This window comes from Pteronotus mesoamericanus, unplaced genomic scaffold (assembly GCF_021234165.1).
Source record: "Pteronotus mesoamericanus isolate MK-2021 breed Mesoamerican mustached bat unplaced genomic scaffold, CSHL_Meso_final contig_24, whole genome shotgun sequence".
Classification (NCBI taxonomy): domain Eukaryota; kingdom Metazoa; phylum Chordata; class Mammalia; order Chiroptera; family Mormoopidae; genus Pteronotus; species Pteronotus mesoamericanus.
Window position 1 is genome coordinate 24,231,368 of NW_026555100.1, and position 27,731 is coordinate 24,259,098.

Below are 27,731 nucleotides of genomic sequence, written 5' to 3' on the forward strand. Positions count from 1 at the left end.
ATGCTGTTCTTAGAAGGGAAAACACTCATGGACGTGGACAACAGTGTGGTGACTGTGGGGGGAGAGGAGTATAAGGGGGTAAATGGTAATGGAAAATATACAATAACGAATTGTTTTAAAGTAGTAAAAAATAATAAAAATAAAAATTTGTCTTATTTTCAGAAAAAAGATGCTGCCTTTGGCCCTGCACTACTTGAGCCTTTAGCACACAGAAACTGTTTACATTTAGTGATTAATAAATGTAGAAACTCCAAAATCAAAACACTATTTTGTAATCCTAAAACAACTGCTTTACAATTAAAAGTATCAGAAAAGTATTCCTCCCATGTTTCCAAAACCACTAGCTGCGCAATAAATCACCACATGGCTTTTCACCAAGACCTTCTCTTAACCAGCACTGTGACCTTGGTCACCCTGCAGCAGACTATGGGATATTTGAACATAAAAGTAAACTCCCTAAAAAGAAGAGAGGACATCAGAGCCAGTCACAGACCACAATATCTACCCTGCTGCAGCAACTAGCAAATTTCAGAGCCAGCCAGCTTGAAGAGCCACCAGGTAATGATCTGAAATAAAACACTAGTAAGGACAATCTTCCATGAGTTTCCCTTACAAATTTTTCTATTATGCCCACATATGGCTAATAAATGTTACTATTACAATGCTAGTTGCTAAAAATACAAATGCAAGGTCCTAAGTAGGGGCAGGTCCCCAGTCCCACAAGTTCAAGTTACACTAATTTACTTCTATCCCTTGGTTAAATTTATTCCTAGGTATTTTTTTTTCTTTTGGGCGCAATTGTAATTGGGATTGTTGTCTTAATTTATCTTTTTGATACTTCATTATTAGTGTATAGAAATGCAACAGGCCTCTATATATTAATTTTGTATCCACCAACTTTACTGAATTCATTTTTTAGTTCTAATGATGTTTGGGTGGAATCTTTACCAATTTCTATATGTAGCATGTCATCTGAAGCAAGTGACAGTTTTACTTCTTCTTTTCCAATCTGGGTACGTTATATTTCTTTTTCTTGTCTGATTACTATGACTAGGATTTCCAATACTATATAGAATAAGAGTGGTAAGACTGGGCATCCTTGTCTTCTTCTTGATCTTAGAGGAAAAGTTTTCAGCTTTTAACTATGGAGTACGATGTGAGTTTTGGATTTGTCATATATAGCCTTCATTATGTTAAAATACGTTCCCTCTTGCCCTGGCTGGTGTGACTCAGTGGATTGAGCACTGGCCTGCGAACCAGAGGGTTGCTGGTACATTTCCCAGTCTAGGGCACATGCCTGGTTGCAGGCCAGGTCCCCAATGGGGTGCGTGTGAGAGGCAACCACACATTGATGTTTCTCTCCCTCTCTCTCTCCCTTCCCCTCTCTAAAAATAAAGTCTTTTAAAAACATATGTTTCCTTTTCACCCACTTTGTTGAGAGTTTTTAACATAAATGGATGTTGAATTCTGTCAAATGCTTTTTCTAAATCTATTGCGATGATCACGTAATTTTTATCCTTCACTTTGTTACTGTGGTTTATAACACCGATTTGTGGCTATTGAACCATTCTTGTATCCCTGAAATAAATTCTATATGATCATGGTGTATGATCCTTTTAATGTATTGTTGAATTCAGTTCACTAACACTTTGTTGAGAATTTTGCGTCTATGTTGAGAATTTTGCGTCTATGAACCTGATCCATCTATGTTCATCAGGGATACTGGCCAATAATTTTCTCTGTAATATCTTTGGTTTTTGGTATCAGGGTAATTAATGCGGGCCAAACAGAATGAGTTTGAAAGCATTCCTTCCTCTCCAATATTTTTAAGAATAGGTATTAATCCTTCTTTAACTATTCGGTAAAATTCACCTAAAAAGTTAGCCAGCCCTGGGCTTTTGTTTCTTAAAAGTTTTTTTGATTAATGATTCAATTTGTCATTACTAGTAATCAGTCTGTTCCAATTTTCTGTTTCTTCCTGGTTCAGTCTCGGAAAGTTGTATGTTTCAAGAAATTTATCCACTTCTTCTAGGTTTTCAATTTGTTGGTGCTCCATATGCACTTGAAAAGAATGTGCACTCTGTACTTTTTGGATGAAACATTCCATATATACCTATTTAACTTCAGCTAGTATAAAGTGTCATTTAAGGGCAATGTTTATTTATTGATATTCCGTCTGGATGATCTATCTATTGATGTAAGTGGGGTATTAAAGTCCCTTACTATTATTGTATAACTGTCAATTTCTCCCTTTATGTCTATTAATATTGGCTCTACACATTTAGATACGCCTATATTGAGTGCATAAATATTTATGAATGTATCTTCTCTTCTTGGACTGACCCTTTTATCATTATATAATGTCCTTCTTTGTCTATTTTTATAGTCTTTGTTTTAAAGTCTATTTTGTCTGATATGAGTATTGCTACACCAGCTTACCTTTCATTTCTATTTGCATGAAATATATTTTCCTGTTCAGTCATTTTCGGCCCATGTGTGTTTTTCAGTTCTGAAGTGAGTCTTATAGACAGCATGTAGGTGGATCTTGTTTGTTTTTGTCCATTCAGCCACTCTATATCTTTTGATTGGATCATTAATTCCATTTACGTTTTAAATAATTATTGATAGGTACATACTTACTGCTGTTCTGTTAATTCTTTTGGTTGTTTTAGAAGTTCTTCTTTGTTTCTTTCTTCTCTTGGTTTCATCTATTGTGTTTTGTTGGTTGTCTTAGATGTTATGTTTGGGTTCTTTTTCCTCTCTCTTTTTTTTGTATTTATTATAGGTTTTTGGTTCGTGGTTACCACGAAGTTCATATATATCAGTCTATTTTAAACTGACAGGTGTCTAAGTTCCAATGCATTCTAGGAGCCCTGCATTCCCCACCCCACCCCACCCCTGCCCACACCCCCGCCATGTTTTATGGTTTTAACATCATATTTTAAAACGTTTTTGTTTTGTATATCTCTTAACTACTTATTGCAGTATAATTGATTTTGCTACCTTTGTCTTTTAACCTTCATACTAGCTTTTTAGGTGTCTGATCCACTGTCTTTATTATGTATTTGCCTTTATCGGTGAGATTTTTACTTTATATGTTTCCTTGTTACTAGTTAGTTCATTTTGTTTTCAGCTTAAAAAAGTCCATTTCATATTTCTTGTAAAGGTGGTTTAGTGGTGAAGAACTCCTTTAGTTTTTGCCTGTCAATGAAACTATGTCTCCTTTGATACTGAATGATACCCTTGTCAGGTAGAATATTGTAGTGTGATCTTTACCTTCAATGTTATAAATACTTATGCCACTCCCTTCTGGATGGCAAAGTTCCTGCTAAGAAATCAGCTGATAGCCTTACAGAGTTTCCCTTGTATGTAACTCGTTATTCCCCTTTTACTGACTTCAAGATTCTTTTTAAATTTTTACACTTTTAATTATATGTCTTGGTGTGAATTTCTTCAGGTTCATCTTGTTTGGTGGTCTCCATGATACCAGGACCTGAATATCTGCTTCCTTTCCCAGATTAGCAATGTTTTCAGCCATCACTTCTTCAAATAATTTTTCTGCCCCTTACTCTCTCTCTTTCTTCTCCTCCTGGGACACCTAAAATGTGAATGTTAGTATTCTTTATGTTGTCCAACATGTCCCTTAAACTATCCTCATTTTTTTACAATTCATTTTTTGTTTTGCTCTTTTGATTGGGTGAGCTCCATAGAGCTCCAGGTCACTAATCCATTATTCTGTATTATCTTATCTGTTACTGATTCTCTCTAGGGTACTTTTTTCCCCCCAGTTATTACATTCTTTATCTCTGATTAGTTGGGGTGTTTTTTTGTTGTTGTTGTTGTGACTTCTAACTTGTTGGTGCAGTTCTCACTTTGTTTCTCTATTCTTCTCCCAAGTTCAGTGAGCATTCTTATGATCATTAGTTTGAATTCTTTATCAGGCAAATTAATTATCTCTATTTCATTAGGGTTCTTCCCTGTTTTTTTCTTATTTTTTTATTTGGAACATATTCCTCTATATTCTCATTTTGTTTGACATTCTGTGTTTGATTCTATGAATTAATGAGAAAAAAAAAAAAAACTACCTCTCCCAATCGTGAAGAAGTGGCTTTGTGTAGGAGCAACATCTGTGTAAACTGTGTGTCCCAGGTGGCTTTGGCAGGCTGGAGCTAAAGAAGGTACACACAAGTGCCAGGGATGCATTGGCAGGTCAACTGGCTGAAGCTGGGGCAGGGGCAGGCCTAGATACCCCACGGTGTGTAGCTCTGGAAGCACTGTGATAAGCCAGCTGGTCAAGGTGGGAGCAGGTGCAGACCAAGGGCTTCCTGGTTAGCTAGCTGGCTGGGACTATAGCAGTCATGAAACACACTAGCCTGGAGCACCTTGTGGCTGCCTTGCAGGCAGGCTAGAGTGTTTGAACTGAGTCCCACCTGTGCTACAGAGGTGGAAGAGGGATGTAAACAATGACACTCACCAGTGTCTCTGATCCCAGAGAGATCCCACAGATCCCAGAAAGTTCTGGCATTTTGCCACCTGTCTGTCAGATGCCTTGGAGTTAGTAAATAGATTTTTTTCACAGTGTCAGCATCCTTTAAATCACTGTTTTATCACTGTACCCCAGGAACAATGAGTCTGTGCATGAGCCTCTCAGTGATATCCCTCCCCACTATAGGTTGCTGCCTCAGGGTGGGAGTCCCATGACTGTCATGTCTCCATCTCTCCTACCCTTCTCTATGTGGTGCCTCTCTTGTTTCCTGCGCAGAAACTGTTCAATCAGTCCTCAATTCTTCTTCAGGAGGAACTGCTCTATCTGTAGATGTACATTTGGTGTATCTGTGTGAGAAGATAAATTCAGTCTTCCCATACCACCACCTTTGACTCAATCCACTCTCTCTGTTTTAACCAAGTTTTCAACCAAGAAAGACCCTGCATCCTAATAACACAGTACATTACAAGATAAAACAGAAACTGGCATCCACAAGACGGTGTTCAGTGGCCTCTAAGAAAAAAGGACAAGGTAGGTAAAACTGTCTTTTTCACCTCCAGTTCATAAAGGTCACCAGACACTGGCACAATCATCTGGCTCCCAGAGCACACACTCAGTGTGACTCCCAAACACGTATATTTCCCCCCACAGGTACTCAAGGCTCTAAAATTATCTTCTTTGTTTCTTCTCCACCCTCCATCTCAAATCAAAACTCTCCTACCCAATCAGATCAGTTAGTAAATGGACAATCTAAGTTGGGAAACACACACTGAAATCACTCATCCAAACGTATTACAGTAATTGATTTAGAGATAAGGATAGCACCAAAAACACATTAAATACATAGCCATAAATTAATGAGATCAGTATTAAGCTTTATATGAACCTCAAAATTAAGGCACTTAAGCCCAAAATGTTTTTATTGCATTTATATACATTTTTCAAAAAATATAAGAAATGTAGCACAAATTCCTAACTGCAATTTCACATCAGAAAATGGAACTCTATTATTCTTCAGTGACAGAACGCTGCCAGGGAGCAGGAGGAACTATTTACAAAATGACCCAGAGGAAATGTCACGCCCCTTATATTTTCAAACCCAAGAAGAATAACTATGAATCAAAGCTGAGTCTGAAATCTCATTTCATTTCCAACTTTCCTCCTACCCAAGGAAAGGAAGCATATGTTAAGTTCAAAAGACCCAAACAAGAAATCAAAAAGCTGCCTATGAGCACCAAACAAAATATACTTTATATAATTCAACTACAAAAGCAAAATTGCAATTCACTGCAATTATGCTTCTACCTACAGGCCATTGTGTTCTCTCACAGGTATTTATTTCTAAATGATGTAGTCTGAGCAAAATGCCCATTTTTCCTAGCTAAAATGGGGACAAGAATAAGAGAAATCAACATTTTAGTGATTATCATACTTACCATTGGTATCATACTTTGATATAAGTATTTGAGACTGCCAAATGTACCGTAATATCTAGTCTTCCTTTCTTCCTTAATAATACAACCCCCACTTATTTAAAGTGACACCCAGAATAAGAAATGCAATTCTCAGACTCTTTTGCAAGTTAGATGTGGCCATATGGCTATATTCTAGCCCCAAAGTTCTCAAAGTGGGGCCTGGGCACTTCTGGGAATCCCTGACACCCTTTTATGTAGGCGACGAAGCCAAAACTATTTTCATAATAATACTAAGATGGTATTTGCATTTTAATGTTCATTCTCACATGAGTATACAGGGGAATTTTTCAGAGGCTACATGACACATCATCCCACAACAGACTGAATGTAGAAGATGACTTGAGACTTCATCTATTTTCTTTTAAGCCAGACATTAAAGACATTTACAAAATGTATAGCAGGGGTAGTCTTCTTACTAATAACCGGGAAATAGTTATTATCCCCTACCCACCTGCTACACACAAAAGTAAGTTATGCTAAGTAATGTTTCATTATTTTTTAAATAAATTACTATTTTTAAAATTTCTTACTTTTAATTTCTAACACAAAAAATATGTGTATTACTTTCCTATTCCTTCAAACACGGTGGCTTAAAATAACATGAATTATATTATAGTGCCGGAGGTCAGAAGTCTAAAAATGGGTCTTACAGGGCTAAAATGAAGGTGCTGGCAGGACTGTGTTCCTCCAGGAGCTAGGAGAGAAAACGGCCCTTGCCTTCGCCAGCCTCTATAGGCTGCCTGTGTTCTCTCAGCTGCCTATATTCTATAGGCTGCCTGTGTTCTCTCAGCTGCCTATATTCTATAGGCTGCCTGTGTTCTCTCAGCTGCCTATATTCTATAGGCTGCCTGTGTTCTCTCAGCTGCCTATATTCTATAGGCTGCCTGTGTTCTCTCAGCTGCCTATATTCTATAGGCTGCCTGTGTTCTCTCAGCTGCCTATATTCTATAGGCTGCCTGTGTTCTCTCAGCTGCCTATATTCTATAGGCTGCCTGTGTTCTCTCAGCTGCCTATATTCTATAGGCTGCCTGTGTTCTCTCAGCTGCCTATATTCTATAGGCTGCCTGTGTTCTCTCAGCTGCCTATATTCTATAGGCTGCCTGTTTCTCTCAGCTGCCTATTCCTGTGCTATCAGCTCGCTGTGTTCTTCAGCTGCCTATATTCTATAGGCTGCCTGTGTTCTATCAGCTGCCTATATTCTATAGGCTGCCTGTGTTCTCTCAGCTGCCTATATTCTATAGGCTGCCTGTGTTCTCTCAGCTGCCTATATTCTATAGGCTGCCTGTGTTCTCTCAGCTGCCTATATTCTATAGGCTGCCTGTGTTCTCTCAGCTGCCATTTCACTCTTCTCTCAGCTGCCTATATTCTATAGGCTGCCTGTGTTCTCTCAGCTGCCTATATTCTATAGGCTGCCTGTGTTCTCTCAGCTGCCTATATTCTATAGGCTGCCTGTGTTCTCTCAGCTGCCTATATTCTATAGGCTGCCTGTGTTCTATCAGCTGCCTATATTCTATAGGCTGCCTGTGTTCTATCAGCTGCCTATATTCTATAGGCTGCCTGTGTTCTCTCAGCTGCCTATATTCTATAGGCTGCCTGTGTTCTCTCAGCTGCCTATATTCTATAGGCTGCCTGTGTTCCTTGGCTCGAGGTCTTCCTTCCATCAATGGCATGGCTTCAACCTCTGCTCCCATCCTTGTAATTCCTTCTCTGATTCTAACACCGCTGCCTCTCTCTTATTAGGACCCTTCTGATTACACTGAGCACCCCTAGGTAACCCAGGATAACCTCCCCATCCCAAGATCCTTAATTTAATCACATGCAGCCTCTTTTGCCATGGAAAGTAACATATTCACAAGTTCTGGGAATCTGGGGGCCATTTTTCTGCCTACCCCAAAATATAAGCTATAATCCATATTAGCAAAGCTCTTTGGGGTTCTCAATAATTTTTCAGAGAACCACTGCTCTACCACATGAACAGCTGAGGTAGCTAATAGGTGGGAAAACTAAGAAAAGCTAAGTTATTAGCCAAAGTCATACAGAGTGAAAAGAGAACTTCAACTTGAAACCAGGTCATTTGGCTACTCACGAACCTAATATGGCTCCACCTATGCTTTGCTGCCAACCCCCAAATACTCTGACTGAGGCAAAGGCAAAAAGAAAATCATTCTGTGGGCATTTTGCAGGCATTAAATAAAGAGCACGACAACAAGCATGCAGAGGTAAAAGGGCTGAGCAGGAGGGAGGAGGAGTTGGCGAAGAAGGTACTTAACGTGAAATTACTTTTCAAAGCCTTATTTAGAAATATACAATTCATTACCTCATGTGAGAAAGGAGGAAAATGTTATGAACGGCCAGATGTCCCAGGGCCACGTCACAGAGCGATGAGTGACCATCCTTGGTCTAGAGAAGCAGGATCAGGACTAAAGCCCATGAGATACAGGGAGTGTGTGCAGCAAAGCACTGCTCTGAGTCACACTGTGGGCCTGGTGACCGCACTCTGATTTATGTCACTCACCTTGACAGTGACTGTCAAGCCCCAGATTTTAACACACTAAATGAAAAGGACGTCTGAAAGACTGCGTTCTTGGGCTGTCTCTCTGCATCGTTTTGATATGACCAGACTCACAATGTTGTAGCAGGAAAGAAATGGCACTCGGGGTTTTTGTTGTTTTTTTTCCTCCTCGGGTGAACTGTGTTAAAACGATGCCCAACTTTCAAAGGGACACATATTTACAGTAAAAGAGAAACAACGAAGGTTCAAATGGCCAGCTACTGCCCGTCGCCAGGTGAACTGCCCAGCCCAGGCCAACCACACTGGGAGCAGTGGCGGCTGAGGTTCCTCTCCCTACACCCGGACGGCTCCTCGGGAAGCACTGGCCTTGCCTGGTGAGCTTCTCCAGGGCCACTTCACCTCTTTCCCAGGAGGAACGCTCAGCTAACCAAACCAAAACAGCAGCAGTGCTGGACCTGACAGCCAACCAGAACTCAGAACATGAGAGCACAGAGTTAGTAACCACTCCTTACAGTTTGCTATCCAAGGGGGGAAAAGCCACAGAATTTCGTGATATTTATATTTTCCAAGAGAAAGTACAGGATCATTAACAGGCAGTCCCTCAGAGAATCTCTAGCCACAGAACTCAGCATTTCCTGGGAATGTTTTCAGTGCCTGCCTTTTCTATGATTACACCAGTATTACAAGAATGCTACCTGTGACCTACAAAGCATAAATATTTTGCAGATTGGAAACATTCCGGACATATTATCACTTTCATCACAAAATCCTAATCCACACACACGCTCGCCTGTCAGATCTGTGCAGCCTCTGAAAAGGTATGGCATTATCCTGCAGAATGAATGAACTAGGAAATCAGAAAACTCATTGACATCCATTTTGAAATAACAAATTTTCTCATGTGCCAAAGTCAAAGTCAATTTAACATTTTACAGACCAAAAACTTCTACATCCTCTTAAGAAGATGTAGAATGTAAGGACGTGGAGTTTACAGACATGACACCTCTAATTAGCAAGAGCAAACATCAATTTTCTGCACTCTACTGAGAAGCAGAAGCATCCACAGCACAGAGCCACAACTGACTCTTTTATATCCAGCGCTCTGGATAGAAAGAAAATGACACTTTAAAAGAAAAGAGATTGAGAGGCATAACAAAGGGGTGCTGAGTAAGAACTCTGTTCTTAGGAGTTATTCCAAAAGTAGTGGTTTCAACTTCTAAGGAAGTAAATATTCAACAGATTAATTGGGGCAGGAGGGAGGGAGCAAGAACAGGCAAAAGTGTAAGGATACAGGATGAGATACGAGTACAGGTGTGGTTAAGCTAGCTTTCAAAGAAATCACTACTTCACTCTTTTCCTATTCATAGGTGAAATAAATTAATTTATCATGTACAGTTTAAAAGGTTTAAGGAAATTCATAAAGGGTATGTGCAGGAAAAAAAGCTCATTTTAAAATATTGTTTGGGCACTACTAATTTAGGAATTGTGGTCAACTAGATATCTGCAGGGCCCTTCTGCTATACTATAATTAGATTCTGAATACATTATTTTTAGAAATACCTCTTAATGCATTGGTTAAGCTCCAAGCAGAGAAACAAACTCCAGGAGGGTATGGCAGGAACTGTGCACTGAAGCCTGAGCAAAGAAGCAAGCAGGAGTTGCCGAGGAGGCAGCTGTGAACACCAGCCATAAGCAGTGTGGGGAAAGCCCCACCTGACTCCAGGATCCTCTACGGGAACAAAAGTGGCCCTGGGTCTGCAGCATCCTCCCGGCTCCTGGTACAATCACGGACAAATTTCAAAAAGACCTCAAGATTCCAAGATACAATTATCTAACAAATATTTGCACATAATCAAAACTGCACACTAGTTAACAAGCTATAAGCACTGATTTAGACCACCGAGGATTTCAGATACCAGCATTATCAAATACAGAATATAAAACAACTTTCTTTGGTGTTGTTTAAAGATTAGAAAAATGAAGTAAATAAAATGAACACGCAAAGAGACCATAAAAAATAGGCAAACAGATATGATGCAGAAATAGAGCTTTTAGAAATGAAAAAATATAATAATTGAAGTTAAAAACTCAAGGGATGGGTGAAATAAAAGATTCAACACAGCTGAAGAGAAAATTACTGAATTGGAAGCTAAATCTTAAGAAAGAAATTACCCAGAATGAAACAAAGAAAGACAAGGAAGAAAATATCAAATACAAATTCAAAGAGAATAAAAAGTGAAGTTCTAACACCTATTTAATCAAAACCAGGAGACAACAGAGATGATGAAAGGGAGACAGTATTCAAAGTATTATTGGTGAGATATTATCAGAGCTAATGAATAACGTAAATCCACACATACATGAAACACAGCAAACATAAACAGGATAAAAAACAGAAATTTGCACATGGACACTGTAGTGAAACTGCAGAACCCCAATGACAAATAATGATTTCAAAATAAGCCAAATCACCTAACAAAAGATAGCAAATGAAAGGCTGCCTTTAGATTTCCTAAGAGCAAAAATGAAAGCCATAGGGCAGTGCAACAGGGTGTCCACAATACCGGGAGGAAAAAACTGTTAACTAAGAACCCTTGACTGCAAAATGAAGATATTTTCACATAAATCAAATGTGAAAAATGTTACCACCAAGACACACAAAGGGAAAAAGTAAACGAAGAAGGCAAGTGTCACCAGAAGAAAGGAATAAGATACAAGAAGAGAAGCAAAATATCATAAATATACAAGTAAAGTTAAACAGATACCATCCATAAACAATAACAGAAACACAGAACAGAAGTGAAACACTGAAAAGAACACATAAGCACAGGAGTAGACAGTCTATACCAGGTGTCCTATGAATTTTGTATTATTCTCAAAAAGGATTAAAATACCTTAACTACTGATTGACTTTAAAACATATGTGTACACTTTCAGGACAATCATTAGAAGAACCAAAACAGAATGCATAATTTCCAAACCAGCAGACAAAAAAGGAAAAAGAAAAAAAAACTGAATGAGGACACAAATCAACAAAAACCTCAATCCAAATGAAAAAAATGACATAAGCAATAAAAAATGGATCAAACACACAGAGTTAAAAGAGAGATGTTAGAGTATACTTCAAAAAACAAAATCAAAAAAATAAAACAGAACCATCACTGCACTAGCCATGAAGAGTAGACTGAACTAGCCATGAAGAGAAGACTGAAAAAATTCTCTACACTAAAGTAATGAACTCCTGTGTTCCAAAGATACTAAATAGAAAGACGCTCAGTGTCAGTGTTCATCAGGGAAATACAAATTAGGACCGCAATAATATGCCGTTTTATATCTGCTAGACATGCAGCAGAATACCAAAGTCGGAAGGAAATGGAGCAACAACGAACTGTAATAGATTTTCATGACAGAATTTTCTTTAACATTAAAAATTAATTTACTACCACTGCATGCAAAAAGTGAATTTTAACAACATAACTGAGTGAAAAATGCAAGTTGCAGAATACTTTGTACAACGTACCATTCTTACCAAGCTTAAAAACAAACAAATCAACGTACTGTTTAGATATATACATAAACATAGTAATTATGTGCCAGAATAGAAATTAACTAACCAACACTAAGAATACTGTTTAGTTCGGCAGATTTTTACTTAAAAAAAAAATCCTCACTTGAGGATATGCTCATTGATTTTAGAGAGAGAGGAATAGAAAGAGCAAGAAACAGGCAGGCAGAAAGACAGACAGACATGTTGTTGATTGCCTCCTATATGCATCCTGACTGAGGATCAAACCTGCAACCTAGGGTTGTGCTCTGACCAGGGATCACACACACAACCTTTTGGTGCACAGGACGATGCTCCAACAACCGAGCCACCTGGCCAGGGCTTGTTTTTACTTTTGGCACAAGACTTTCTCAATGAAGGAAGGAGTTTACTGGTCTATGTTCTAGACTGTGCTCTTCATCTTATCCCAGACTGACACCGCGGAACACTGGCCAAGACTATTCCACTCCAGAGAAGAGGGCAGAACTGGGGACTGTTATCTTCCAGCATAAAGAGCTCCAATCAAAAGCAATTCCAGATTAAAAGAAAAGGCCGGGTCCCAAATGACTCTCCAAAGTCTCCTTATAACCTTTCCTAATAATTTTTTCTATAAAATTAAATTATTAGTAACAGTTTTGGTTAAGATGAAAAATGGCTTACACTAAGGTAGAAATTTTCCTTAATTCAGGCAGCGTTTCTCCTTTTATATGTCAAGTTTAAATATTAAACTTTTAAATGTCCTGGTTTATGTGACTTCAGATCCAACAGCACCTTTTTCTGTCATTTCTGTGACTCAGGAGACATTATTTCCAGTGCCCTTTGTTTTATGAATTTCGACCACCCTGGCCCAGGTTGTTTTCCGCCTCCTATGAGGAAGCGGCTTCTTCCATCCTTTTTTCCTCCAAACCATTGGCTGATTTTTGACCTGGGGCATCTAAAAGGCTGGGAAGATCCCTCCATCCATCAGAGCCTCACCGAAATCTCAAAGCAAAGCAGGAGCTATTCTGAGGAACTTCAGATCCATGAGATGTTGGGTAATGGATAAAGCCATGAGTTTGACTTACATGTTGTCTTTCACATGCCCTTCTTCACTTCTTACTTCACAGTTCTTGAAGTTCCGAGAATCCACAACTCCCTCAGTCACTGAAGCTTTTCCTGGAACAATAAAGGCAGGAAATGAGAAAGGAGACACCAACTGGAAGGAACCAAAGGGTCTAATGGGGAAATAATCTCTCTTCTAGAATTAATCTTGACATTTAAAAGAAAAGGCCCGTAGAATTAAGGAAAATCTCTACCTTAGTCTAAGCCATTGTTCATCTTTAACCACAACTATTCACAGTAATTTAATGTTTGTACAGGAAACCATATTATTTACAAAGACTTTTCACATGTATTTTCTCACTTGAGTCATAAGATGTTGAGAATAGGCAAGTATTATTTTAAAATGCAGCAGCCGAACTTCTCGAAGGTTAAAGAGTTTTCCCACAACCATTCAGACACCAAGGATCAAAGGATTAGAACCTCGATGACTCCTTGTTCTAAAACCTTCTACAGCACAAGGTGATATAATGGGTTCAACTTGAAAAGCAGTCCTATTATTTCTTCTGGCACTAGATTTACTCTCTTAGCCAATAGATATAGAAATGGCTTTGCCTGGCTGAATGACACAGACACCATGATAAGATTAAATGTTTATTTACCAGAGACAGCCCAAAGGGGTAGAAAATCGACACCAAGACAGTTAAGAAACACGTGTATCTTTTTCACATACTCTCCTTTTCTCTTTAAGCCACCATTATTGCTAGACTTTTTTATAAACTCCAAAATAACTTCAAGCTTATTGAAAAGCTGTATAATAACAACAGTACAAAGAATACCATATATTTTTTACCCAAATTCACCTACTATTAACAGTTAACCAATATACATAATCATTTACTCTGTCTATAGACACACACATTCATTCAATTTTTTTTTTCTAAGCCATGTAAAGATCAAGTTCCATACATCATGGCTCTTTACATCTAAATACTTCTGAATTTATTTCTTTAGAATACGAGCCACAATGCTGTTATCAATCTTAGACTTAATACTGATAAAATATTTCAATCTACCAGCATTTTCAATTAACCCAATGCCCATTAGAGCATTTCTTTTCCTCCAAGTCAGAATCCAGTTCAGGGTCAGGTATTGCATTTAATTGCCATCAGCCTGAAACACACAGCTTTCGTTTGTCTTTTATTACATTGACACTTTAGAAAAATATCTTCCACTCCCTTTTTTATATGAATAAAACATTTCCTTTTGACTTGTACTAACATCTCCTCGTGACTCAATTCAGGTTATGCACTATCAGCCAAAAAACTACGAGGTGATGTTTTCTTCTCAGGGATCCCATCTGAAAGCATACACAGTCCACCTGAGCCTCCTTGGCAATGTTAATTTTGATCACCCAGCCAAGGTTTTGCCTAATTTCTCCAATGGAAATTATTATTTTGTCCTTTGCAACCAATAAGTAATCAATGGTGAGATACTTTAACACCTTGAAGATATCTTGTCCCTCAGCAAACTTCCCCCTAGATTTAGCATCTGTTGGTGTCCCTTGCCTAATCTCAGCTTGACTGCAATGGCGGCCACACGCTGACTGTTCCAACTCCAGCATTCCTTCCACAGTCCTTACTTAGCATTGTACATTATTTGTCTATTTATCTGTTTATGATCAATATGGATACATGAAATCCTGCTTTCTCAATGGTGTAGAATTTATCCCTGGACTTAAATATCTTGGTGCTCAAGCTGTCTCAGCTTCAGCCCATGGCCCCCTTTAGACTGGCTCCTCTATCCTTGTAATGCATCCCACCATTTTTTTATTATTTTTATTTCCTTACTTTTTTACATTAAAAAGAAAGTTCTGGGCTCATCTTGTACCGACCCCATCAATTCTCTGGATGCAGTAATTTATCCAAAAAGCCCTGGTTCCTTTCATTGGAGAATGTTGTTAAGAGACCAAGATCTAGCACAACAAGGCTTTAAAGGCATTGTGTGTTTGCGTTGGTTACTTTTCATTTTAAATGAGTCACATTTTCCTGCTTCTTCACATGCGTCTTTTCTATTATAAGGTAAGCAATGAGAAGGTATTCAGTTTGATTCCAACGGCAGGTGAATTACTGGCAGATCCTCTTAATCCTGTCAGGCTTGATTAAGACAGGTCTAGTTCAGTTTTGCCTGCAGTTCTAGCCCATGGCCCTACTCTAAGGTACAGCCCTTATTGTTAAGATGTGGTTTTTCTGGTGTCTCAGTAGAATGGCTAAAGTGCTCAGCAAGGTCTCCCCACCCTCACTAACCAGAACTCTCCATTTCTCTCAGCACTGCAAGGCCTCTGGTATGGCCATTCTCTTCCAAACCTGGTAGCAGCTGCTCTCCTCTAGGTCTCACCTCATGCACATACACATTCCAGCTTCTTGGTTCCCCTAGCATAGCTCCCTCCTCCCCAGCACCCAGCCATACACATTTCAGCCTCTTGAGTAGCACTGAACCTGAGATCCTCATGCTCCCCCGGACTCCCCTCCCAGGGGGAGGCAGGAAAAGTGCTCGGGCAGAACACCAGGGCAAGCGTGGGTCTTACCCCAGGGGATTCTCCTCTCTCTAGGACCACACTCCTGGCTGCCTGTTGTCCTATGACAAGTAACAACTGCCTCATATGGTAGCCCTTTGTCCAGGTTACTACAGGAGGGCAAGTCCAGCACCACATTCCTCTTTTCCTCTATGCCTTCCACGTCAGTGACGCTTGAGGAACATGGGGCTGCTCTGTTGAAGGGGTTAAGAATCAAACACTTTGGGCATATAGTTAATGTTCTTTATTTAAACATTTCAAGGAAACTGCCTAACAATCTGTTTCTTAGAAATGTATGTGTTTACTTATATTGCAGCGCTGTGGCAAGAGAAATAGAGAAATGCTCTCCAGTCATCAGGCAATTCCAAACAAAATAACAGGAAAATATCTCCATTCCTTCCACAAAGCTGAGACTCACTTCAGATAGCCAGCTGGCTATCACTCCAACACATTACATTTTTTTCTATTACTCTTCCTCCAAATGCTATAACAAAACACTACAGTCTATCCAAATAAATGAAAGTTAGTTTCTAGTCTTCATTTTTCTTGTTTATGTGCATGGACTTAATGTGGGGGCGGAAAGAACACTCCTTTTCATATAAATCATTTTCTGATGTGTTTCCATTTCTACTTCTAACCACTGGTGAGAAAATAATTAGGGGAAAAAACAGTCAAAAAGTAAACTCGCAACCCCAGACACAAAGTTAATCAAGAGGAAATTGGCTAACGAGAACATACTGTGAGTAAAGATGTAATTTTGTAATCACAAGAAAATGGAGAATAGTAGATCTTTCCCTGCAAAGGCAGCAGATTAGCGCACCCAGCGCACATGCACAAGCAGCATTCCAAACAGTGTGCGAGGCAGAAGTGTGGGACGCCCTCCTTCGACTCCTTGAGCAGATTTTCTCCACGTGAGAAATTTTGTCCACATTGCAGCCAATCTAATTCATTTTCTCAAAAGGGAATCAATGCATGGCTAAGGGCCTACCTTTCTTTGGTTTTACTTCAAGTTCCCTAGAACGTAAAGACCAGCGTCTGATGGAAACACAGTGTCTATTTGTCCCTTGGCCCTCGTCACTGTCCAGGCACTCCCTATCCTCACGTGTCTCAGAGCCTCCTCGTGGATCCTGCTGAATTCTTTTCCCTAACGTCAGCACAACTGTATAAATTCTTCTGTGGCTCCCACTCCCCGGGAATACAGCCAGGGCCCCTGGGCACGATCTGCTCCCTGCTGACATTTCCATTTCATCTCCCTGCCGTTTTCTGCCCCATCACTAGTAAAAACCTCGAAGTCATTTGTCTTCAGGGAACACCCTTTCTTCTCTTTCTTCTCTTGACTAATTCACTGAGGCTTGCCAACCCCTGGCAACTATTTCATAAACACCATTCAAAGCTGGGTTAGTGTCCCAACCTTCATATTCTCACAACACCTGTGCTCTCCTTTATACTAATCATTTAGTGAGCACTTAGGATGCACTAAGCACTACGGGCACTTAACACACATTATCTCACTGACTGCTCCTACGAACTCTGTACAGTCGGTGCTGTTATCAGCCTATTCTACAGATGGAAAAGGGGCAGAGAGGCTCAGCGGCTTCCCAGTGTCACACAGCTGGGGAGTGAAGGAACCGAAGAGCTTACAGCCTTCCCATCAGCGCTACCAAACATAGTTAATGGAAGAATTAACAGTATAACTGGTGTTTCCAGGTAAAGGCCCAAAGTGGCAACAAATGGTGACCTCATGGCAACATTAAAAGGGTAAAATTACATAATGTGAAAAATTTGTCACAATTCTTCAGAAGAGGATATCATAAAGATACTCATAAACTAATATCAATTATGAAACTCATAATAAAGACCAAAATATTTCACCCAGACAGGGTGCCCAGCAATTTCTAAGAATCCAAGAATATCCACATGGCTCAAGCAAAAAATAACTGTTTAAAAGCAGTGGGAGAAGTGGAGAAGAATGTTCTTGTTAGGGACCAAAAAAAAAAAAAAAATGTGCTATGTCAAAGATCAAAAGAACCTCTCAGAGGCAAGAATCTGAAATATTTATAGAATAAAATCAATTCGATTCTCAAAAAGTCCATATATTGCACAATCAATAGGATCAATCCTCTATTAGGGGTAACATGTTACTTCCTACACAAATTGAGTACGTGAGGATTAGTGAACAGGCAAAAATCCTATTGTACTCCATCTGGGCCCTATATGTCATTGACCCAATATACTCATTTCTGGCTCCAGATTATGGAGTTGGGAGGCTGAAGGAGGAGGCACGAAAAGGAATGTCAGTGACCAGCTGCCTCACAAATGCCACACTGATAGCTCATGAAGAGTAAGTCAGAGAGGATGACTATTTCTCTATAGCATATCACCTCACAGAGGTAACCTTTCTTCACATTGCAGACCTGGACTATGAAGGAGGGCATACAAACTTGTGTCATAATAAATATCACCCAGGGTCAAAGCGTTCAATGCTGGGCTTTACATTTCTGGGGAAATTGGGGGGCAGTGCAGTCAGGGGAAGGAAAAGGATCCAAAGTAGATATGAAAAGATTACTGAAACCTAACACAAGGTATGAAACTCACATCAAAGGCTTAACCTAGGGAACAGAAAACAAGGAAGACTACTATTTCACATGGTTTTAAACACTACCCTGCAAAGAAGAAAGGGGAATGTCTTTCCGCTTCCACCAAAAAATAGCACAGAGAGAGTAGTTTTAACCAAAAATATGAAAATTTTAGCTTCGACATGAAGACTTTTCCAAAAGGAAGAAATTTTAACTACGGGGTATGTATATACCTACGACTGATTGCTATGATAATTACCAACATGCAGAGCTCCCACACTGATATTCAAGTAGTTCTGGTATTCACGATTCTGCCTCATGGAAGTTACAATATAATAGATAACACACAGGGAAGACCAGCTCTGCTAGTACTGTGGGATTCATACCCAGTCTCCTCTGTTTTAAAGTCCAATCTCTTAACTACATGAAACTTCCTAACAGCCTCATGAGGCTCTTGAAAGGATTCAGTAAGTTAATCATAAAATATTTAACCTGTGCCGACCACATAGTAAGCACTTAATAAATGTTAGCTGCTATTATCATATTGAGCTTTGCCTGGGTCAACTTCCTCCACTTATTCAGTCTCTCATTCCATCAAAGCCAAGACAGAGAGTTTATGTCAAGGAGGCAAGTACAACTTCAAGGTGGAAAAGAACTGATCATATGTTTAACCAGTCAGCCCATTCATACCCATCTACTCTCTGAACAGACTTTATGGAGCACGCATCATGCACAGAGCACTAAGACCGGCCCTGTGTGGAATACAAAGACGAAATGACGTAGCTATGCCCGAAGAACATCATTATCTTACCACTAACCTCACTATGTGCCAGACGCTGTCCTAAGCAGCCTAAGCACCATGTGCTCACGTGTGGGCCTGTGTGTATATATGCTTTTAATCCTCACAACAACCCTTTAAAGTAAGCACTATTTACTATCCCCAGTGAGAAACTGAGGCACAGAGAGGATGCACAACTCGCCTTAGCCTACAGAGCTTGTAAGTGCAGAGTTAGGACTCAACTTCAGGCTGTGTGACTCAGTCTTGGGCACTTCCCCACTTGATATATACTGTCTCCCCCACACCTGACCACTAAGACGTAGAGCAAGGACAGACTGTGATAAGGGCATAAATATCGTGCAGTGCTCATGAGTGACTTGTGCTATCTTTATACGAAACAGAAACTAAGAGGCCTTTAACTACAAAATAATGTGTTTAAGTACAACATAACAACCCAGACCCAAAGACATCCTCAAAACACTTGTGTCCGCCACTCTGACAGGCATCTCCTCAGTAATTTAACACATACTGAGGGAGAGAGGAGGGCTAAGAACGTGGGCTTAGACATCAGGCACCTGAGATTCAATGACAGGCCCTCCAGAGTGGCCTTAAACAAATTACTTGACCTTTCCCTGTGTTTCAGTGCCTTGGTTGTAAGTATTAAACGAAATAACTTATTATGTAAAGAGCTTAGTTCCAATACCTGGCACTAAGAACTATATAAATAAAATAGTAAATATATAATAAAAATAATTTCTATTTCAGTCCTGAGCCTTATGGGAAGACACCAACAAGTGGACAATATTGGTCTATACACCAAGAAGAATGAAATACACTGTGTTTTCATTAAGATATCAATAAACATGCACTACACTTAAATCAAAAAGTGTTATAAGCCTGTATTTCAAAACACTTAGAATTTCTTTTTAAGGTCATCAATGTTAAGCAGTAAGAATAGCTGCTATGTATGTACTGAGGGTCCACCTTGTTCTTAGCCCCATAACAGGCACTTCACAGATGCTATTCAATCTTCAAAACCACTCAGAGGTTCATCAAATGATCCTAGTTTTACAGATGAGGATTCTGAGCCTCGGGTTTAAGTGATGGCCTCCTGTCGCATGACAGTAAGCAGCAGAGACTGTGACTTAAAACAGAAAAAATCACCATTGAGGCCAGCAGGGACGTAGTCTCAGGGCCAGGGAGCCACTCCACGAAGCATTTTCTTGGCACCCATCAGAATTTCCTGAGCAACAGTCAATGAAATCCATCTTCTATCCCCAAGATGTGCTTTAAAGGTCATCATATGCCCACCCATCAAAATGACATGCTAGTACAAATATCATTCTATCATCCACTTTAGTCATAATGTCCCCTGGGAACACTGTCAGAGAGGAGTAATTCACAAATTGCTATGGTTATTCAAAAGCGACTAGATTTTCACAACAAATTGGGGTCTAGAGCTGGGACATTGGTGAAAATGAAGCAAAATCAATGTGTTATGAAGTAACAAAATGTGTGTTTGGGTGAGAGTGGACAGAGAGGGAACATGTAAATCAAAATATCCTTTTCTAATTTTGCTTACAGCAGAACATTCATATCACAAATTGCAAATCTATTACTCTCACACTTTCTTATTCGGGTTTTTTATATGTCACCCACCTTTAAGAATAAAAGAAGGCAGAATGAACGTTCACTGTGTAACTCCTAAGACATGAGTCTGCTTCTTATACTTGAATATAAACTCCATCCCTGAAGGAAGAGTCCATGGTTTTGGTCATAACTCTATCCTCAGCACAATACACAGCCAGGCGTCCAGAAAGCCTTCAATAAATAAGGGTGGATATTCATACCCAGCACAATACAGAAATGTAGAAAAGGTGTAAAGACCTGCCTGTGGAAGGATTACTTATCACATTCCAGCAGGCCTCAGCACCAAACTGCTCTTTGGAACCTAATAGTTACAGAAATGTGAGATTACAGGAGAATTTTTTTTTTTTTTAATCAACACATAACATGCTCTGGGGTAAAAACACCTCCCAACCCCTTTCGACTATTCAGTTTTTAGAATAGCACATATTATGCTTTGGGGGCAAAAAATGCCTCCCAACCCCTTTTGACTATTCAAAATATTTGCTAATATTTTGAAATACTTATTGGCCTAAAATATGCCTCCTAATCTTCTATTTCAGACATATGAATCATATATGCAAAAAAGTCACTGCTAGCATTGTACTAAATGAGACCGACACAAAGAAGACCAAAGCTGGACCAACTATAATTTAATAGAGACATAGACAGACTGTAATCAAATAATTACAATGCTGTACAATGAGAGCTTTCAGCAAAGTAGAACCAAGTCCTGGAAGGTACAGGGGAGGGAATAACTAACCTTGCGGCACGTTTCAATCCCACATTGCAAGCAAGAACTCTTCTTTCCCCAACATCCTTTGCAATTTCCTGTCCAAATCCTCATTATTTTCTTAAAAGCAGAAAAGCAACACAGTCCATCTATATACTAAATACTTAAGTCTTCATGCTCCCCGATTATCCTCCCATCCCTACGAAAAACTGCACATTGTTTTAATGTACGCTAGTTAGACAGGAAGTTCTTAAACTAATGATCAGCCACACTGTAATATTGGCTGCTAATACGCACACACAATTTGAGGATTTAAGCTGTTTCAGAGGCTTTTGGCCCTAGTAGTTCCTCCAAAATCCATGGCCTTCTTACACCCGACTAAAATTATATTTAATATTCTGTCCAAACTCTTGAAGATACAAGCTAAATGGTTTATCCAAAATCAGGACATCATCATTAGCAGTTTGTTTTATTAAATTATTTACACGCTATCCATCTCCAAGAGAGACTTAAGGTAACATACAACAAAAGACACATGCACTTGGAAGGAACAGTCACAAATACAAAGCCATGAAATTAAAAAAAAAAAGAAGTCAATTTTCCAACCACCAGATAATGCTATTGGTGTGCTTCACCAAGGAAATTATATCAAAAGTTCTGATAGCCAAAGCATAAAGGGAAACGGGGCAGGCCACATAATTCTGGTCAAAGGTACAATATAAAGGGTTTTTCACCCTAAGGACCAGTCACTTTTTTCACAATGGCTTGTACAATACATGAGAAGCACTATCATGTGGTTTCTTACATTTTCACTAAATAAAATCTATGAGTATAATATTAAAGTGTACCTAGTGGAAAGTCCTCAGGGAGGCACTGGTAATGTAGAAATAAATATATTTGGCTTATATCAAGTTTAAAAGTACTAAATAAGATGAATAAAAACACATTGGGTGGGAAGGTATCACAGAGAGGTTGGTCCCCAAAAGGAGACCTTCCAGGAAAGACCATTCGAATGTAGCCTTTTCAGAAATAACTGAAATAAAAGTTTTTCAGAAATGTCAACAACTCAGTCACTACTCTGAAAGCTATCATCTCATCTGGTTGGAGCAGGCACCGTTTACATGCAGGCAGCCCTCTTACCTGCAGATGGCTCTGTCGCTTATCACTAAAGACCCCATTATCACGCACCCAACCAGAAGGGAAGGAACAATCCTAAAGTATACTCAAGGCTTTATTTCATATTTAAAAGGAATATACACAGGCCACCTGTTTGTGCCTTAGTTGGTCTCTTTTATCAATTTCTACTTTTCTTAACAGTAACAAGCTCTTCTACTTGGATAAGGTGCCACACTTTGAATATCTGGTTACCATGATAAATTCCTTTATCCCTGTATTCCAGGTGGATCCTAGTCATTACAAAGAAACTTCTGGAGCTTTAATATCCTAAATGAGAGATGTGAAAAGGGCATACAGGCTGGTGGACATGCTGACCTATCTCCTTGCACAAACCTATTTGCCCCGCACCCTTTTCACTTTTCCCCATGAAGCCCTCTCTTGAGAACAGTGCCCCAGTGCTACTTAAGTCAGGGCAGGAGAGCGAGCTCAGAGCTGCTGGGGATGAAGTGTAACAGAACAGACTTGATCACCTGAAACCGCTGCTTCAAGTTCAGATCAGGCCAAGGACAAACCTCAGAACAACCAACGGGACCAAAGAAGAGAACACTTAAGTTGAAGACACAACACTTGATCTGAAACAAGAAGTTTGTGCCTGCTCAACAGCTTTGAAAGAGCACGTCCCAATGCTGGTAGTAGCCTTCACTTTCTCCAGCACTGTCCTCTCAGACCGCCCGCTGCCGCAGCAGCTATATTCTTTATTAGATTGACAGACCATTTTCTTGCGCCCTTTTTTAACACTAACAACTTTCATCCTTTGAGATGTGTCTGAAAAAGAAGAATCAGCAAATACTACTGCAAGCACAGTATTTGATTTTCACGGCGAGATTAGCTTTGATCCAAACCTTCTTCATAACAATGGACACGATAACTACCCCAGTGATATTTAGTGGCACTGCATGAAACTGGGATTACTGAAAAACTGATAACCTCTTATGTGCCTTTTCAGTCTTCACAATGTCAAGCTAGATTTTCCTTCCACTGTTCACAGTATAATGGCAGCCTGCAAGACTTAAAAGTAGGAGGTGACATTGAATTCAAAGTACCATCCAACTAACAGATGGGGAAATACATTACTGTTAAACTGGAGGAAATAAAACCAGAAACCTTCCCTGAAGAACGAATGAATGGACAAGTTGCGTGCGCTGTCTCCCACAACTAGAGTGTAAATCTCCAGCTGCCCTAGGTCAGAGTCCAACAGGGAGTATATGCTACCAACGTAAAGTGTTTCATCTGACTCACCCCCTGAAGATGTGGAAGGGAACATTCATCTAGTAACCAGAGATAAAATAAACATACTGGTGATGTAATTGCTCATAATATTGTGCTGTCGAAAAAGAAACAAGCCCGCTGTCAGGGAGTAGCCTGTGCCATGGAGACGTTTGGCTTTATTGGAGGAGGTGATGTTGTAAAAGAGATATTCTTTCCCTGTAGTGAATTTAAGTGTGACTTCCAAGCTTTACAGCCTGAAGATGATGTGCAATTCAAATCAAGGAGAGAAACGGTAAAGAAGTTGCAACAGATGCCAGACTATTGCCTCCAGGAAGAGTCATTTTTGAAGATATCAGCATTGAACATTTTGAAGGAAATGTAACCAAAGTTACTACAGAAGTACCCAGGAAAAACCAGAATGACCCATTGCCAGGACACATTAAAGTTGACTTTGTGATTCCTAAAGAACATCCCTTTGGAAACAAAGATACAAAATCCAAGGTGACCCTGTTGGAAGGTGACCATGTTAGGTTTAATATTTCAACAGACCAACGTGATAAACTAGAACAAGCAACCAACACAGAAGTTCTGTCAAACACATTTCAGTTTACTAAGGAAGCCAGAGAAATGGGTATAATTGCAGCCATGAGAGATGGTTTTGGTTTCACCAAGTGTGTGGATCATGATGCTTGTTCTTCTGCTATAGTGAAATCTGGATGGGAACCAGCTCCATATTGCAAATGAAGCCAAGTTTACTGTGGTTCCTGATATTCTCACTGCCCAAGGTGGGATTAAAAAACTTCCCAAGGGAACAGTTTCATTCCATATCCATTCAGATCACGGTTTTCTGGGCACTATAGAAAAAGAAGCCACTTTTTACAATCCTAAAACCACATTTGGCCCAGAACACACTGCCCAAATAAAGGCAAAGTAAAGAAAACTGAGGGTCATTATTTATGATATTGGGTAAAACTGACTATTCTTTTTCAAGCCAAGGATGTGGATGGATCTACTTCTCCTCAAAGAGAGGTTAAGGTTGAATTTAGCATTAGTGAAAAACAGCAGATTACAATCTATGTGTGACTTTTACGCCATAATTATAACTCCAAGAGCCTCTTGGGTTATTTGGCAACTCTGAAGGATAATTTTGGACTTACTGAAACAGCCAATCGTGACAAGGAAATCTTTTTCCATTACAGTGAGTTCTCTACTAATGTCAAGAGCCTGAAAGTGAGGGACTTGGTCAAGTACAGCTTGTCCAAAGGCAAAGGAAACAAAGTCAGTGCTGACAAAGTCAACACAACACAGCTGGTGAATGGCATTACCGAAGAAGCTGACCCTACATCTACTCTGGTGATGCCCCTTGAAGGGTGTCAATCCGACACAAACTGAGTACTGAGGAATGATTGAGATCGTGGAGGAAGGAGATATGAAAGGTGAGGTCTCTCCATTTGGCATGGTTGGAATGGCCAACAAAGGTCATTGCCTACAGAAAGCGAAGAGTGTCAAATTCCAATTGCGTGTTCTGGGCCAAAATGTACAGACTGTGGCCTACAACATCACACCTTGCATGTGGCCTACAACATCACACCCTGCATACACTGTGGAGTGTATGAAAGATCAGTTCGGCTTCATTAACTATGAAATAGGAGAGAGCAAGATGCTCTTTTTCCATGTGAACTTAGTTCGGGATGGCATTGAGCTACAGGCTGGAGGGAGGTGGGATTAAGGAATGGACGGGCAAGTGCAGCGCCTGTAATGCCTGGCGAGTCTGGGAGGGCCCCAAGGCTGCTGCAGCGCCACAACCTGACAGGTTGGTCAATCGCTTGAAGAACGTCCCCCTGGATGATGCCAGTGCTCCTTGCCTAATGGTTCTTCATCAGCCAAGGGGGCCAGAAAACTCAGTGGGATTTGGAGCAGAAAAAAAGATCCTTCGGGCAGCTGTCATCAACCAACCATGTCTACAAAGCACACCATTAATTCATCAGGATCAAGTTGGGGGATTCTGGTGACGGGTCTGAGTTTATCTCCCTCTTCATCCCGCCCAAAATCTGGAATACTTATTCTAATGAGCTTTTACACCAGTTTAACACCTTGCTCATGTTTTGTTCAAAAAATAAATAAATTTTAGAAAACCATTTTAAAATTCTGCACAGTTGCAGCCTTTAAGTGGCATCTTATTAGAATCAATTTTAGGTCTATTTGGTGCACTTAACACAATTGGTAATTGTAAAATCCACTTCACCTGTGTAAATGAAAAATACAGACTGTTACCTTGTTGGCCCTGAGATTCTGCATTTGATATTTAGAATATATTCTACCTCCATTACTTCTGGCAAGATATTCTGTCTCAGTACTCAGTTGAAATTCTTTTCTCTCTCTCTTTTTTTTTCCTTGATCATTGTGCAATTCTGAGGACCATATGAGGGTAGACTACATTAAAAATTCCAAAAATTTTTATAGGCAAAACCATATCCTTAAGATGATGGCTAAATGTTAAAATGTTATTTTTCATATCATTTATAATCATGTCACAGACCACTTAATGAAGTTTGGTTAGATTTCAATGAAAATTATCTTCCAGAGTAGTCCCCCCATCCCCAAAGGAGCATTGCGGAGCCGGGTGTGGGGGGTAAATTTACTACAATTCGTATGTGTGGTGCAGAATTTCATGCAAATGAGGTGGGCCAGCCCTGTGATAATTTAAGTGTATTTGAACAAACAAAAAAGACAAATACACAAATTTGCTGCTGCTTAGATCACTACAGCTTCTAGGACCCGGTTTCTTTTAATGATTTAAAACAAAAAAAATAATTTTAAGTTATGCCTGAAATGAGTATTGTTTCTTTTATAAGTAGCCACCTGGTTCCTGTGTCCTGTAAAATACAGGCACTTGACCCTTGCTGTGGCTTCTGTTCAACTTTATACACAGAAAACGGTCTGATTTCTTGGCTCTCATCTTGAATTGCCCACACACGGGGCCCTGGCCAGTGGACTGAAGGCTTTGACTAAGATGACAAGGGTCAGCTCAGAAGATGTAAGGGATAGTGCTTTTATCTCCCATGTTGTCATTTGAGGTTTTTGATCTTTTCTGGGTAAAGAGGCCATTTATCTTTGCAAACACAAAACAGCTTTGCTTTCTCCATTTTCTGTTCATGGTGAATGGAAATAAATAAAGTTTTACTGATTTTACACACACACACACACACACACACACACACACACACACACACACGCAGTGCCCCATAGAGTATATTCTGAGAAAAGTTGCTACAAAGTGTTTTCTTAAAACAACATCTAAATTCTTAATGGGCTGATTCATTGATACTGCTTTGTGGCCGCACCCTGAAGAATTAGAAGACTACCATGGACTGGGCCTTCAGCTGGACACCTGACTCTAATGCAAGTCAGCTTTAGCACCTCAGATGCACTCACATCTCTGATTTAGCCACTTTGGGTGGCTGAAAAGAACCAAGCCTAGCCTTAGGGGGTGTTTCTTAGGCATTCAAGGGACCTAAGTATATGGTGTAATAGTAGGAAATTTCCAAGGCAGAATTTCTAAGTAAGCAATTAGTGGTAATGTATTAGACATAGTTTTTATACACTTCTCTTAACTATACTGATAATCTTTCTTCCTCTTCACGATTTAACTGACTCAATTCCTCCCCTACCCACATTCACTCCTTATAATCAGAAACTTCATTTCTTCTGTGCTAATGACCAACTAATTCAGAATATGGTGTGAGCGACTAACAGCTCCTTCGAACTACCAGGAAGATTTGGGTTAAAAATGATTAAATATTGAAATATTTGGATAAAAGTTTAGCAAAGCACCCTTTAATATATTAGATCATGTTTTTACTTACTGTATTAAACTATCTGTTTTAATAACAAAATAATTACAATTATTGTTTACATTAAACATTGTAAGTGTTAAAACCCTTAGAAAGCATTCCAGGTACTTCCAAATCTACCACTTAAAGATAATTGAAAGGAACATTCT

The 27,731-nt window shown here is 39.6% G+C and overlaps 1 protein-coding gene and 1 pseudogene across 5 annotated transcripts in view; one reads left to right on the plus strand and one right to left on the minus strand.

Annotated features, from left to right (window-relative positions):
• Nucleotides 1–25,740, plus strand: LOC129069747 (cold shock domain-containing protein E1-like; annotated as a pseudogene).
• The window catches only part of SGMS1 (sphingomyelin synthase 1), a 283,425-nt gene that overhangs the window by 172,280 nt on the left and 83,414 nt on the right, over nt 1–27,731 (minus strand). For all 5 annotated transcript variants that reach the window (XM_054572796.1, XM_054572795.1, XM_054572794.1 and 2 more), the window contains one exon: nt 13,082–13,172. The gene's annotated coding sequence lies outside the window, so the exon portion shown is untranslated. The remainder of the gene's footprint in view (nt 1–13,081; nt 13,173–27,731) is intronic.